We start from the raw sequence: 12,694 nt of genomic DNA, 5'->3' as shown, positions 1-12,694 counted from the left end.
GAGTTCTCTACATTCATTGGGTTTTACTGTGCTCAAATTGCTTCATTTACTCAAATAGATTAAGTTCACAGAACTCATTAGGATTAGTTTTTGAACTTAAATGGTTTGTTGCAATCGGTTTCCTTAAATGGTTTGAGTTACCATAACTTATTGGGTTTTATAGTAAATGAATACATATATTAAAACGCTACACATGGGAAATTATAATATATTTACAGAAAGTAGAAATGTTTGAGCAATAAATCTTTATATCAATCATTTATACAGATGTATATACAGTAGATCCTCTCCTACACTGAAAAAAAGTATTGATTGAATTTACTATATTATTTAAGGTAAGTAGTTGCAAGCAATTTATTTGGGCTGAATTTAAACAAACAAATTAAGTTGAACATTACTAATTTTAATTTTTTCAAAAAAAAAAATTCAGTGTATATTAAAAGTAAAATGTGCTAAATAAAAAAAATAAAAAATTATGAAAATATTTTGAATGCATTAAAAAATACAACATAATTCATAGAGTAGCTAAAGACATAATTGCAAAAGCTGTAAAATGGTCTAAAATTAATATACGATCATAAAATGTGAAAATGATTATATAGACTTCAATTAATATGAAGCTTTTAATATACTGCGGAAAAAATGAAATTGCACAATTTTGGAAAAATATGTTTTTAAATAAGCTGCATCTAGTAAGCAGATCGCTCAAGTATAATGAGTAGTTAACCTATTTACTACTAATATTTGAGCAATCAATCTCTATATCAATCAGATGTGCATATACAGTAGATCCTCTCCTACACTGAAAAAAAAATATTCACTGGATTTACTACATTTTTTAGGGTAACTGGTTGTAAACTATTTATTTAGGCTGAATTTAAACAAACAAATTAAGTTGAAGATTACACAATTATTTAAATTGTTTGCAACAATTTTGCAAAAAAACATTTATATTGCAAAATAAAATGTGCTAAATAAATAAATAAATTAGTTTAAAAAAATACTATTAAAACATTTTAAATGCATTGAAAATACGACATAATTCAGAGTACCTATAAAGGCATAATTGTTTAAGCTGTAAAATGATCTAAAATAAATATCCAATTGTAAAATGTGAAATTGTTTATATGACTTCAATCAATATGACGCTTTTTTGATATATAGAAAACTGTGAGAAAAATGAAATTGCACAATTTTGGAAATAATAATTTTCAAATAAAAATGAGATCAATATCTATATATACCAGATGTATATACAGTAGATCCTCTCCTATATTGTAAAATAAAATGTTCTAAATAAATAAATAATCTAAATTATGAAACATTTTAAAGGCATAAAAATACAACATGATTCATAAAGTATCTAAAGACCTAATTGTTTAAGCTGTAAAATGATCTAAATTTTATTTCAAATTGTAAAATGTGAAATTGATTATGTTTCATGACTTTTCATGAAGATTTTTGATATTTACAAAACTGGGGAAAAACTGAAATTGTACAAATAAGTTGCAACTACTGTAGCATGCATCTGGTAAGCAGATCGCTCAAGCATAATGAATAGGTAACCTATTTAAGATTTAACCAAGAATGTGGACATTCTGTGCTGTTTTTTCCCCTCTCTGTGCACAAATCCATGTTGTGCCCTATTCCCCACTGCTGCCGAGTTTTCTTTTATGCATTCACATTCAGTTCGGCAACATCCAATCCTCCAGAGAGCCAGTATTGTCCTCCTGCGTGTCCCCTGGGTTTGCCATCACAGAGATGCATCTCTCACGCACACAATATAACACCCAGAAGATCTCCTTTTAAACGCTCGCACGCAATTTCAGGAAGATTAATTAAAACGCTATTAAAGCCGCTGCTGATTGTGTTGATTCTCAAAGACGTTGCAAATTATTCCACTTTTACTGAGGCCTTAAACAAACCGTCTCAATAGCCTTTCACTGATTTCGGCCACTGAATAAGAAACATCTGTTATGTCATTATATGCAGGAATAAAAGGGAAAGAGTGTTTTGCAGCAGTTGATCTGCAACTGTAGTGTTACGAATGTATTAGCAGTGTGGGTTTATATTGACGTGGCACAAGCATTTTCAAAGGCCGTGGTTTGCTCTGCTGGACTTCAATGTGCAGTCTGTGGTGCATAAAGTGAAACATAAGGCCTGGCAATGATGCTTTGTCTAATAGGATACCAAGCCTGGGGCGTTAAGGGAAAAGCATGCTTATTGTGGATTAAAACAAAGAAAAATAAGAAGAAACAAACTGATAGAAATGCAAACCCAACACCCAAAAAAATAATGCATATTATCATTTTATAGCCCCCCACTATGCTTTGCAAACTACAGTAAAACTGTTTTAAATAGAAACAGTAAATTACTATTGAAAATTTGCATTGTTTTCTACAGTATATTACTTTCGAAATTTGACAATTTCACACCACATCTGCTGTATTTGTTGAAAAGCTACTTGAAACTGAAATTAACCAAGTGACTTTTTTTCCTTATACATGGAAAAACATTGATGTAATCACTTGGGTCACTACACAAAGAAATGTGAAATATTTGAAAATGTATTATACCCATATAAGATCATCAAAATTGCAAAATGTTGTCCCAACTAGTCTAGCTGTGCCAGGAGACATTTTTGAGTTTGCATGTTCTCCCTGTGTTCACATGGGTTTCTTCCAGGTGCTCCAGTTTCCCCCACAGTCCAAAGACAATTTGGTAAACTAAAATAGCCATAGTGAATGAATATGTGTGTGAATGAGAAAGTGGATGTGTGTTTCCCAGTACCAGGTTGAGGCTGGAAGGGCATCCACTGCTCAAGATAATTGTTGGTTTATTCCACAGTTGCTACCCCTGATAAATGAGGATAGTGAGTGAGTGAGTGTTTGCTGACATATTATTATTTACTTTTTAATTTGGTTGCTAGATATTTCTAACCTTTATATATATATATATATATATATATATATATATATATATATATATATATATATATATATATATATATATATATATATATATATATATATATATACATACTGTATACATACATACATTTTTTTTTTTTTTAAGAGAACCGTTTAGGGTGACTTGATCCAAAAGTGAATCAGACTTTCCCAAAATTCAAGACAGAATCTTCTATGATGATGTGATTCACCAGGATCAATCAAACTTTTCAAATCATGACACACTGAAGAGTCATTTAGGATGACCTCATTTAACGGAATGAATCAAACTTCCCAAAACTATATATAAAATAGAATCATACATCATTAAACAGAATGAAACTGCCTTTCTAAAACTTTATAAACAATAAAACAGTCATTTAGAATGAACAGATTCAATAGAATTAACAGCAGTGTTGGGGTACTCCAACTTGAGTCCAATTTTGATTGGACTTGGACTTGTCATGGACTCAGATAAAGTTGTACTCGGACTTGACTTAGACTTGACATTTTGGAAAATATCACAAGTACAGGCGAGTCCACATCATCTACAACAATTAAAATTTAATAAATAACAGCATGAAATTATAACAAAAAATTTATGAACTCTCTGGCTGAGAGAGTTTAAAATATTAATTTAACAGTTTAAACAATTGGTTGATGGGTGAGTCCACCCCTGCATGAGCTGAGGTCACTGAGGTAGTTTGCAAGCTCCGCAATGGCAAAGCAGTGGTGGTGGATGAGATTCACCTTGTGTATCTTAGGTCTCTGGATGTTGTGGGGCTGTCTTGGCTGTCATGTCTCTACAACATCACATTGAGGTCGGGGACAGTATCTCTGGACTGGGCAACTGTAGTGGTGGTTCCCGTTTTTAAGAAGGGGGACCAAAGGGTGTGCTCCAACTATAGGGGGATCACACTCCTCAGCTTCCCGGGGAAAGTCTATGCCAGGGTACTGGAGAGGAGGATCTGGCCGATGGTTGAACCAAGGATCCAGGAGGAACAATTCGGTTTTCGTCCGGGCCGTGGTACACTGGACCAGCTCTATATCCTCACCAGGGTCCTCGGGGGTTAATGGGAGTATGCCCAACCAGTCCACATGCGTTTTGTGGACTTGGAGAAGGCATTCAACCGTGTCCGTCGTGGCATTTTGTGGAGGGTGCTCGGGCAGTATGGGGTCAGAGGCTCTCCGGTCAATCTATGTTCCTACTCTTACCTATGGTCATGAGCTTTGGGTCATGACTGACAGGACAAGATCTCAGATACAAGCGGCCGAAATGAGTTTCCTTTTTAAGGGTGGCAGGGCGCACTCTTATGAATAGGGTGAGGAGCTCTGACACTCGGGAGGAGCTCAGAGTAGAGCCGCTGCTCCTCCACATCGAGAGAAGTCAGCAGAGGTGGCTCAGGGCATCTGTTTTGGATGCCTCCTGGACGCTTACCTAAGGAGGTGTTCCAGACATTTCTCACCATGAGGACGCCTTGGAGAAGACCAGGACACACCGGAGACACTTTGTCTCTCTGGCCTGGGAACGTGTCTGGGGAGAGGGAAGTCTGGGGTTCTCTCCTAAGACTGCTGTCCCCGTGACCTGGCCCCGGAAAAGCGGCAGATGAATGGATGAACAAGTTTAAACAATTGTTTGTATTATTATTATTATTTTCAATTTTATGACGTAGGAGGCACCATGGCTCGGTGCTTAGAACTGTTGCCTCACAGCAAGAAGGTCACTGGTTCAAGTCTCCGCTAGGCCAGGAATGTTTCTCTGCGGAGTTTGCATGTTCTCCCCTTGTTGGCATGGGTTTCCTCTGGGTGCTCCGGTTTCCCCCACAGTCCAAAGACATGTGAAAGACATACAGGTGAATTGGGTAAAAAAAATTGCCCGTAGTGTATGAGTGTGTGTGTGAATAAGTGTGTATGGGTGTTTCCAGCTGTGTTGCAGCTGGAAAATTAATGAATGTATTTCATGACATAATGGACTTGGCAGGACTCAAATCGGATGTTAAGGACTCGGGCTTCAGTCCGACTCGACCCTTTTTGGACTCGTACTCGACTAGTTAAGCACTTGGTCTTGACTTGGACTCAACAAAGGTGGACTCAACCAAAACACTAATGAATAGGCTTTCCAGAATTTACATGAGAGAATCATTTAGGATCAGTATTTATATGGTTGAAATACAATAATATACTAATTATTGTAAATATAATAATAGTTTTTAGAATGAAAGCAATTCACTAGAATCTAGCAGACTTTACATGACTTCAAATGAGAGGGAATCAATTAGGATTAATCGGTTCGGTAGCATTAATCTACATATACAGTAATTGAGAAAAAAGACATCAATTTCACCATGCCTGTAAAAACAGCTTGTTACTTGAAAAGCACCAGGATTTGACACCTAAACACCCTAATAAAATAGATTAAAATGAAGTTAGCAGCATCATTATTTTTTATTCTGTTTTGAGTCACTTTCCAACACGGCTATTTATCTAGCCGCTTTGAGGCAATAATGCTTTAACATTTCTGTTTTTGAAATAAACAATAAATCAATTTATTGAAATTAATCAATAAAGAGCAGCCAAACATATGTACCATTAAGTAAAACCATCTTCACAGTTGCATTGTTACCACGCTCGTGTATCACTCTGCAGTAGCTTTAACCAGTTGTGTGATGCAAATACGCTCAAAAGTCTGGTTACCCCAACAAAACTCTCCCCTAGGATCCTGAAACTCCAAGTTCAGTCTCATTTCCCACTCGGCGCTCGGCAGCGGCGAGTCTTCAGTTCTCTGATCTTCTCTAGACAAAATGAGACGCAGCAGCTCGAACAGAGGGAGCCCAGCGAACGCTATTCCCTGCGCTACTTGAATAGATAATGCTTCTCTTTACTTTCTTTATTCCTTCAAAAAAAATGCATCAGAGGGCAAATATTAATTCTCGCTGTCACCCGGCAAAGCAAGGGGAGCGCGACGCACTCGGCATACCAGCCTGTGTTTTAGCATGATTAAGGCCCACATAAAGGCCTTTCGTGGGCCGCTTTGAACCCTGCCACTGAATTCTTTTTGATTTCTGTGCATATTCAAACTTATTCCCCCGCACTGCTGGAGGCTGATCCTGAAAGACAATGTTAATGAAACATATAACAGGTAAAGACAATGGGATTAGCGTGGTACTAACATAAAGCATCTCCATCCACACAGACGGGTCTGCTCTTCCCCCTTTCTTACAATCATGAATCTTCTATTAACACTAGAATCACTTTTTTCAAATGTAGAAAATAGATTGTCAATAAAATATCAAAGTCTGCCAGTCACCAGTTGCAGCCCAAATGACATACTGTGCACTTGTACACTCAGTCGTGTTTGAGTTTAGTGTCGTACCAAATGGAACGCTAATGTATTTATACTAACCGGAAATTCAAAACTAATTCCATAATGACGTTTAAAAGTTGCTAATTTTGTAAAATAAATGACTATTCATTCATTTTCCTTCGGCTTAGTATCTATTTCAGAGGTCGCCACAGCGAAATTAACCGCCAACTATTCCAGCATATGTTGTATGCAGCATACCCTTCCAGCCACAACCCAGTACTAAGAAACACCCATATACACTCATTCATAAAAACACTCATACACTATGGCCAATTTAGTTAATCCACTTCACCTATAGCGCATGTCTTTGGACTGTAGGGGAAACGGGAGAACCCAGAGAAAACTCACACGAACACGAGGAGAACATGCAAACTCCACACAGAAATGCCAACTGGCCCAGCTGGGACTCAAACCTGTGACCTTCTTGCTGTGAGGCGACAGTGCTAACCACTGAGCCATCCTACCACCAAAATAAATTACTAAAAACAACGATCTGACAGATGACAGATGACAGATTTTGACAGTACAACCACATTCACAATCAGGAGGCGGCATAATTGTGTCTATAGAAGAATTTTGTTCTTCCCCCTCCACTATGTGAGCAAAGCTGTTAAGTACACGAAGTGTTCCACATCCCACACTTCTTTTTATTGGTGGAATAAGTACATCCTCAGTGTATTTAAAGTGCACCTACTCTTAAACTTACTCGATTTATATTACAAAATGCCTATAGAGAATAAATATGCAATTTGGGATGTGTTTTTGACTTTTACTGAAATCGTGTAATTTACAAACTAGACTATTTACAAACCCAACAGACTTTCAATTAAATATCCAAGTCTCACTGTCAAAGATTTGAGTAAAATTATGTTATGCAAAATTTGTTTTCATGAACAGATTATAAACAGGGTATTTACTGTGGGGGAAATAAGTATTTAACGTCACCATTTTTCTCAGAAAACATATTTCTAAAGGTGCTGTTGACTTGAAATTTTCACCAGATGTTGATAACAACCAAAGAAATACACATATGAAATATATATATATATAATTAGTTTACAGATTAAATTAAATGACACAAAGTATTGAACACATGAATAAAGGGAGGTGTAAAAAGACAGTAAAAGCCCAGATAGCAGCTGAAATCTCAGCTGTAAAGTGTTCTTTCACTGTTTGTTTAGCCTGCATTCAGTGTAAAGCTGCACAATTTAAACATTCAAAGATCGTGATCTCAATTCAAACCCGCGCAACATGAATGATAAATGATAATGATTTGCATGTTTATTAATCCCCCGAAACGCTGCATTCAAATCTGCATTTGATCGAGAGATATTCAGTTTTTACACTTTTTCAGTTAGTTACAATTAAATAACACAGAAGTACTGGGAGAACAGTTTAGAGTTCAGATATAAACACTGATGTTTATGGTAAAGATTAAAGTCACCGTTTATTGGAACTTGATGCTGGTGAATGTGGTAGCAATTACATTGTTTAACCAATGGGTGGTGACAAACAACCATCAAAAGTATGTTACTGAATAGGTTTTCAAAAATGATGCACCTATTGAAACATGAAGTTTTATGTGTGAATTGTTGAATCATTAATCGAAAATAAATATGATATGTTGTACAAGATGTTAGATTTCTATATTTAGCATTATCAGGAACAGTAGCAAAGATCATATTTCTTATTGAACACTTTTTTTTTTCAGCTGGTTCTTTCTTGATTTTTATTTTTAATTAAAATTACAGGTTCTGTTTGTTGAAACCAATGGTAGTTACAGTAATATTTTTGTATAAATGGAAAGCAAATGACATTTGTCTCCCCTGTTTTTTGCTAATCCGAAAAATGGTCCGATCCATGACCCAAAAACCGTAGTGTAATCTGAACCTTGAAATTTGTAATCAGTTACACCACTAGATTGTACAAATAAGTACTGTGCAAACAAGTTATAAATTGCATTGAGTATTCAGGCTAAAAAAAATTGTTCATGATTCAAGACATTACTTTGTGAAGACGGGATAGTGGGGATAAGGGATAATGCGGTGACATATATATATAATTTTTGGCCTTATCAATCAGTAGTCATTTGGATTCATATATTTTACCCGCTAGCATTTAAGGTATTCATCGACCACTGGCGGTTCAAGAGTTAAAAAATGCCAATAGTTGTGATTGCTTAAAGCTCGATCTTTGGGCTCCACAAAGATGTGCGTGGAAAGAATCACATCAAGGAATGACATTGACAGAGGAAGTGCTGACTCGCATCAGTGTTTGTCTTTTGATGTGAGAGATCAAATCGATGTACACACTCTCGTCGAACGGCATGCTGGGGAGGGGGAAGATGAGGATTAGCATTTCGCAGCCCCGAGTGTCGAAGGTGCCTGCTTGCCTTAAATCATTAGCATTTACTTCTGCCTGTGCAAAATAATCAGGTTTTACCAGAGTTTTTTTGCAGAGCGAACGATTCTTTTTTGCTTCCTCAATTATTAAGTGGCTACATGTGAAATAGGGAAAAATTAGCAGGTGTGTAAAAATTTTAAAAGATTAAGTGCTTCAAAAGAGTCACCCAGGGGAGAAAACAGGAACGTGAAACTGCTTTGGCAGAAAGCAGGCAGTGAAACAAACGCTCGAGCAGAAAATGGTTATAGGAGACACACTGCCAAGAGTTAAGTGCATTTCTGAAGTTAAAGCAGTATAAATAGAGAGATACGAGAAGGGTCCAAAATCAAGAGTGGTTTGAGAAGAAACAACTCAATTCAAACCCTGCAATGTACTGCAAATACACATTGTGCTCAAAGGATGGCCAATATCACCCACTTACTGTATTCCCACAACAGTGCCTCAGTTATGCGCTGTTCAGGAGTTACGCAAGTTAGTTCTGTTTGGAAAATTAAGCAACAGGGGCTTATTCTTGAAACAAAATACATTTGAACAAATTATTTAAACGCTGCTGAAAAGCCTATTTATTTGTTTGTATTCTTCTCATTTTTCAGTTTAAGATTTTCCTAGACGATGATACATTATATTATGAACTTCAAATTTTAAAGGGCACCTATTTTATCCCTTTTTTCAAGATTTAAGATCAGTCTTTTGTGTTTCCAGAATGTGTCTGTAAAGTTTCAGCTCAAAACACCCATCAGATCATTTATTATACCTTTCAGAACATTAGAATACTCTGCTTTGAACACAATGAAGCGTTTTTTGTTGCCTGTGCCTTTAATGCTAGTTCTCCCTGCCAACCGTTCCCATGTGCCTGTGAGAGTGTTCCTCAATCTCCGCCTCAGCTGATAACAGACTGAGAACTTTCCCAATGATTATTATTTGATGTATTTGTTGTGGAGTTGCATTGATGAGTCACACACAATGTCGTTCACGCACGCACACACACAGTGCGTGCGTTTAACTTTGCACCTTACACGCATATGTGACAGGATAAACGTTGCAGTATGGATATGAGTTATGTTATTGTACAAAATAAACCTGATTTAACATCCACAAACCGGTATTGAAGCGTCTTCTTTTATAATTGTTCTGACATGCGGCTGTGGTGATAAAGATGGTAAATTTGCTGTAATTCATTACAAACATGCACTCTTTTAAAAATGTTTTAAATTTATAAAGCTCATTCTTAATCAGATTTGATGATGATTGATGATCACAGCGAGCTGAACAGATCTTTTAATCCCGGTTGCTTTTGCACACGTCCTGTCTTGTTGATATGATTACACACGTTACTACGAAGACATGTTAATACACGGCTGTCAATCAATTCTGTGGACGGAGAAACCGCACTCCTACGTCACGTTGTGGTGGGCCTCAAAATGGGAGGGGTTTAAATCTATTTTATCTTCAGGAAATTTTTTGAAAGACACTTATTGTCTTTATATCACTTCAATATGAGTGGACACTTCATACCTACACACATACTTCCATAACCTACAAAAGATGATTTTAATCATAGGTGCCCCCTAAGTCTTGTTTTCAGATTTAAAAAAAATTTAATTAAGAGCTTTTAATGCATATAAAAGATTAAATATATCCCAATGGTCAACAAACTAAAAATTATAAGAATTAAATAATTAAAAAAAAAAATTCAGCATCCCTTTTAGTCACTTATTTATTTTTTTCATAAAACAAGACAATGTATCTAATTATATTTTTTCTTGTCAGATAATTGTTATGTATTTTGATTTTCGAATATATCTGTGCTGGGATAAAATACTGAGGTAAAAGTAAAGATAATCTATCACTTTATGTACTTTATTATAATGTAGATTATATGTCATTAGATTATAGATTATATTATTATAGTACATGATATTATTATATGTAGATAGTTTATATATTTTAAATTATTTAATATAAAAATTGTATAATAAAATGCAAAATATATACATATTATCCGAAATCTTACATTACACAGTTAATTATATATTGTTTCTTTACTATTACATCAAACAACACAATAAAATATTATACTTACTTACTCCCAGAGACATTTATATCGAAGACATTTATATCGCCGCACCATATTGGTGTTTCGTAACATCTAGTTAGTTTTATTATGGTGGGTCGCTAGCCCAACGCTCAACCTTCAATATGGAGTAACAAGACATACACTCATACACTACAGACAATTTAGCTTACCCAATTCACCTACAGCACGTCTTTGGACTGTAGGGGAAACCGGAGCACCCTGAGAAAGCCCACGCAAACATGGGGAGAACATGAAATCTCTGCACAGAAATGCCAACTGACCCAGCCTGGGCTTGAACCAGCGACCTTCTTGCTGTGAAGTGACAGCGCTAATAAAATATTATAAACCCAGTAATTCAATTGTCAATTAGTCATGTAAAGTGTATGAAAAACACAGATCTTAAGCAAAATAATCTAAATAAACCTTAACATGATGATCTTGTATGACCTTGAGTGGGTTTATTTAGCAATAAATTCCCACTTAATGTATATTATTGTTATTAACTACTTTCATGGCCTTGAATACCTTGTTCTCCTCTCTCAAGTACAGAAGTACTAATCCTCACAGGCAGCTAATGAATGTATTAGAGTGTGTGTGTGACACAGCACAGAGTTGCAAAGAGTTGTGCAGAAGTGACTTTGCGGTTAAGACTGTTGCGTTTTTCCACACTATTTGAAATCAGAGGGCTCGCTCACAACTCCACGCTAATGATCAAAGTTGAGAGAGGAAAAATCTCCTGAGTGTAAGTTATGAGGATGAGACGAGCAGAGGAAAATGCTTTGCTACCCGGCTTTGAACACTTTTACACTTTCCAATAAGCTTTGTTTTTTAATTGGCTGAAATTAATCTTAGGGATGTAGATGCCTGATTTGCATTCATTAAAACTCAACCAAAGAAGTCATGCTTAATTCCAATCAAATTTGCTTAATTATGCATGGCGAGAGAATCCCAAATGAGCTGCGGATTTTTGTTAGCTTTTCCTTTTTTTTCTATAGCAAATAAAAAGCTTTTTTTTTCTTTTTGTTTCCTATGGCAAATAAAATGTAATGAAGCTGTCTCTTTGTGTTCTGCTGAATGTTGAGGAGCTGGTCTGTGGCACCTTGAGTCTTTGTTGAAAAACAATATTATGGCTAAAGTAATTATAGGAATCTGCATTTTTCATTGTTAATTGTGGATGTCAGCATCATTAATTTTAATTTACAGCGGGCAATAAAATTAAGAATACTTTGTGCTGATGTTTTAAATCATGCCAGCGAAGGCGATGCATTATGCAACTTAAATTTCAAGAAGATATTGATTAGGGCAGATAGCCTTTTCTATGAATCTTAAACAGGCAGATGCAAGATAAAGCCTGAGGTATCACTTTCAGTGGCTGTCACTGGAAAAGGACATCCATAGTCACTCTGATGCTTCTTTGGCAGTGAAAAATAAGTGATGGGAACAAATCGAAGAATAAATATGCAGTAGAAATAAATAGGGATGCGTGCTATATTCTGTAAATTGATGTAAGCAACACTTTGAGTATGACTCTTTGATTTATAACGCCAAAAGCAATGTTGCAATATGCATAGTGAACATTTTTACACCATTAAATCTCTGAAATAAGTCATAAGAAAAGAAAATATAGCGATGGGTTAGAGGAAGCATGTCAAATATGCATGTTAAAATATTTCTATCAGTGGTGTATTTGTTTCAGCCAGGCTCCCATCCATATGTCCAGTGATGTACTTTTTTTTGCTACAAAATATGTGCGACTGGCAGCGTAACAAGAGCACTTTGGGCTGTCTCTATTGTGCGGGACAACACAATGTGCTTGCACCAACACCATTTGATTAATAGCCTCTTTTCTTCTTTGGTGTACAGGATACATCCAGCTGCAAGAAGCTTTGCAGCATTGTACTT

The sequence above is a fragment of the Danio aesculapii genome, chromosome 9 (genome assembly GCF_903798145.1).
Source record: "Danio aesculapii chromosome 9, fDanAes4.1, whole genome shotgun sequence".
Taxonomy (NCBI): domain Eukaryota; kingdom Metazoa; phylum Chordata; class Actinopteri; order Cypriniformes; family Danionidae; genus Danio; species Danio aesculapii.
Note: the sequence above shows the minus strand (reverse complement) of the source record.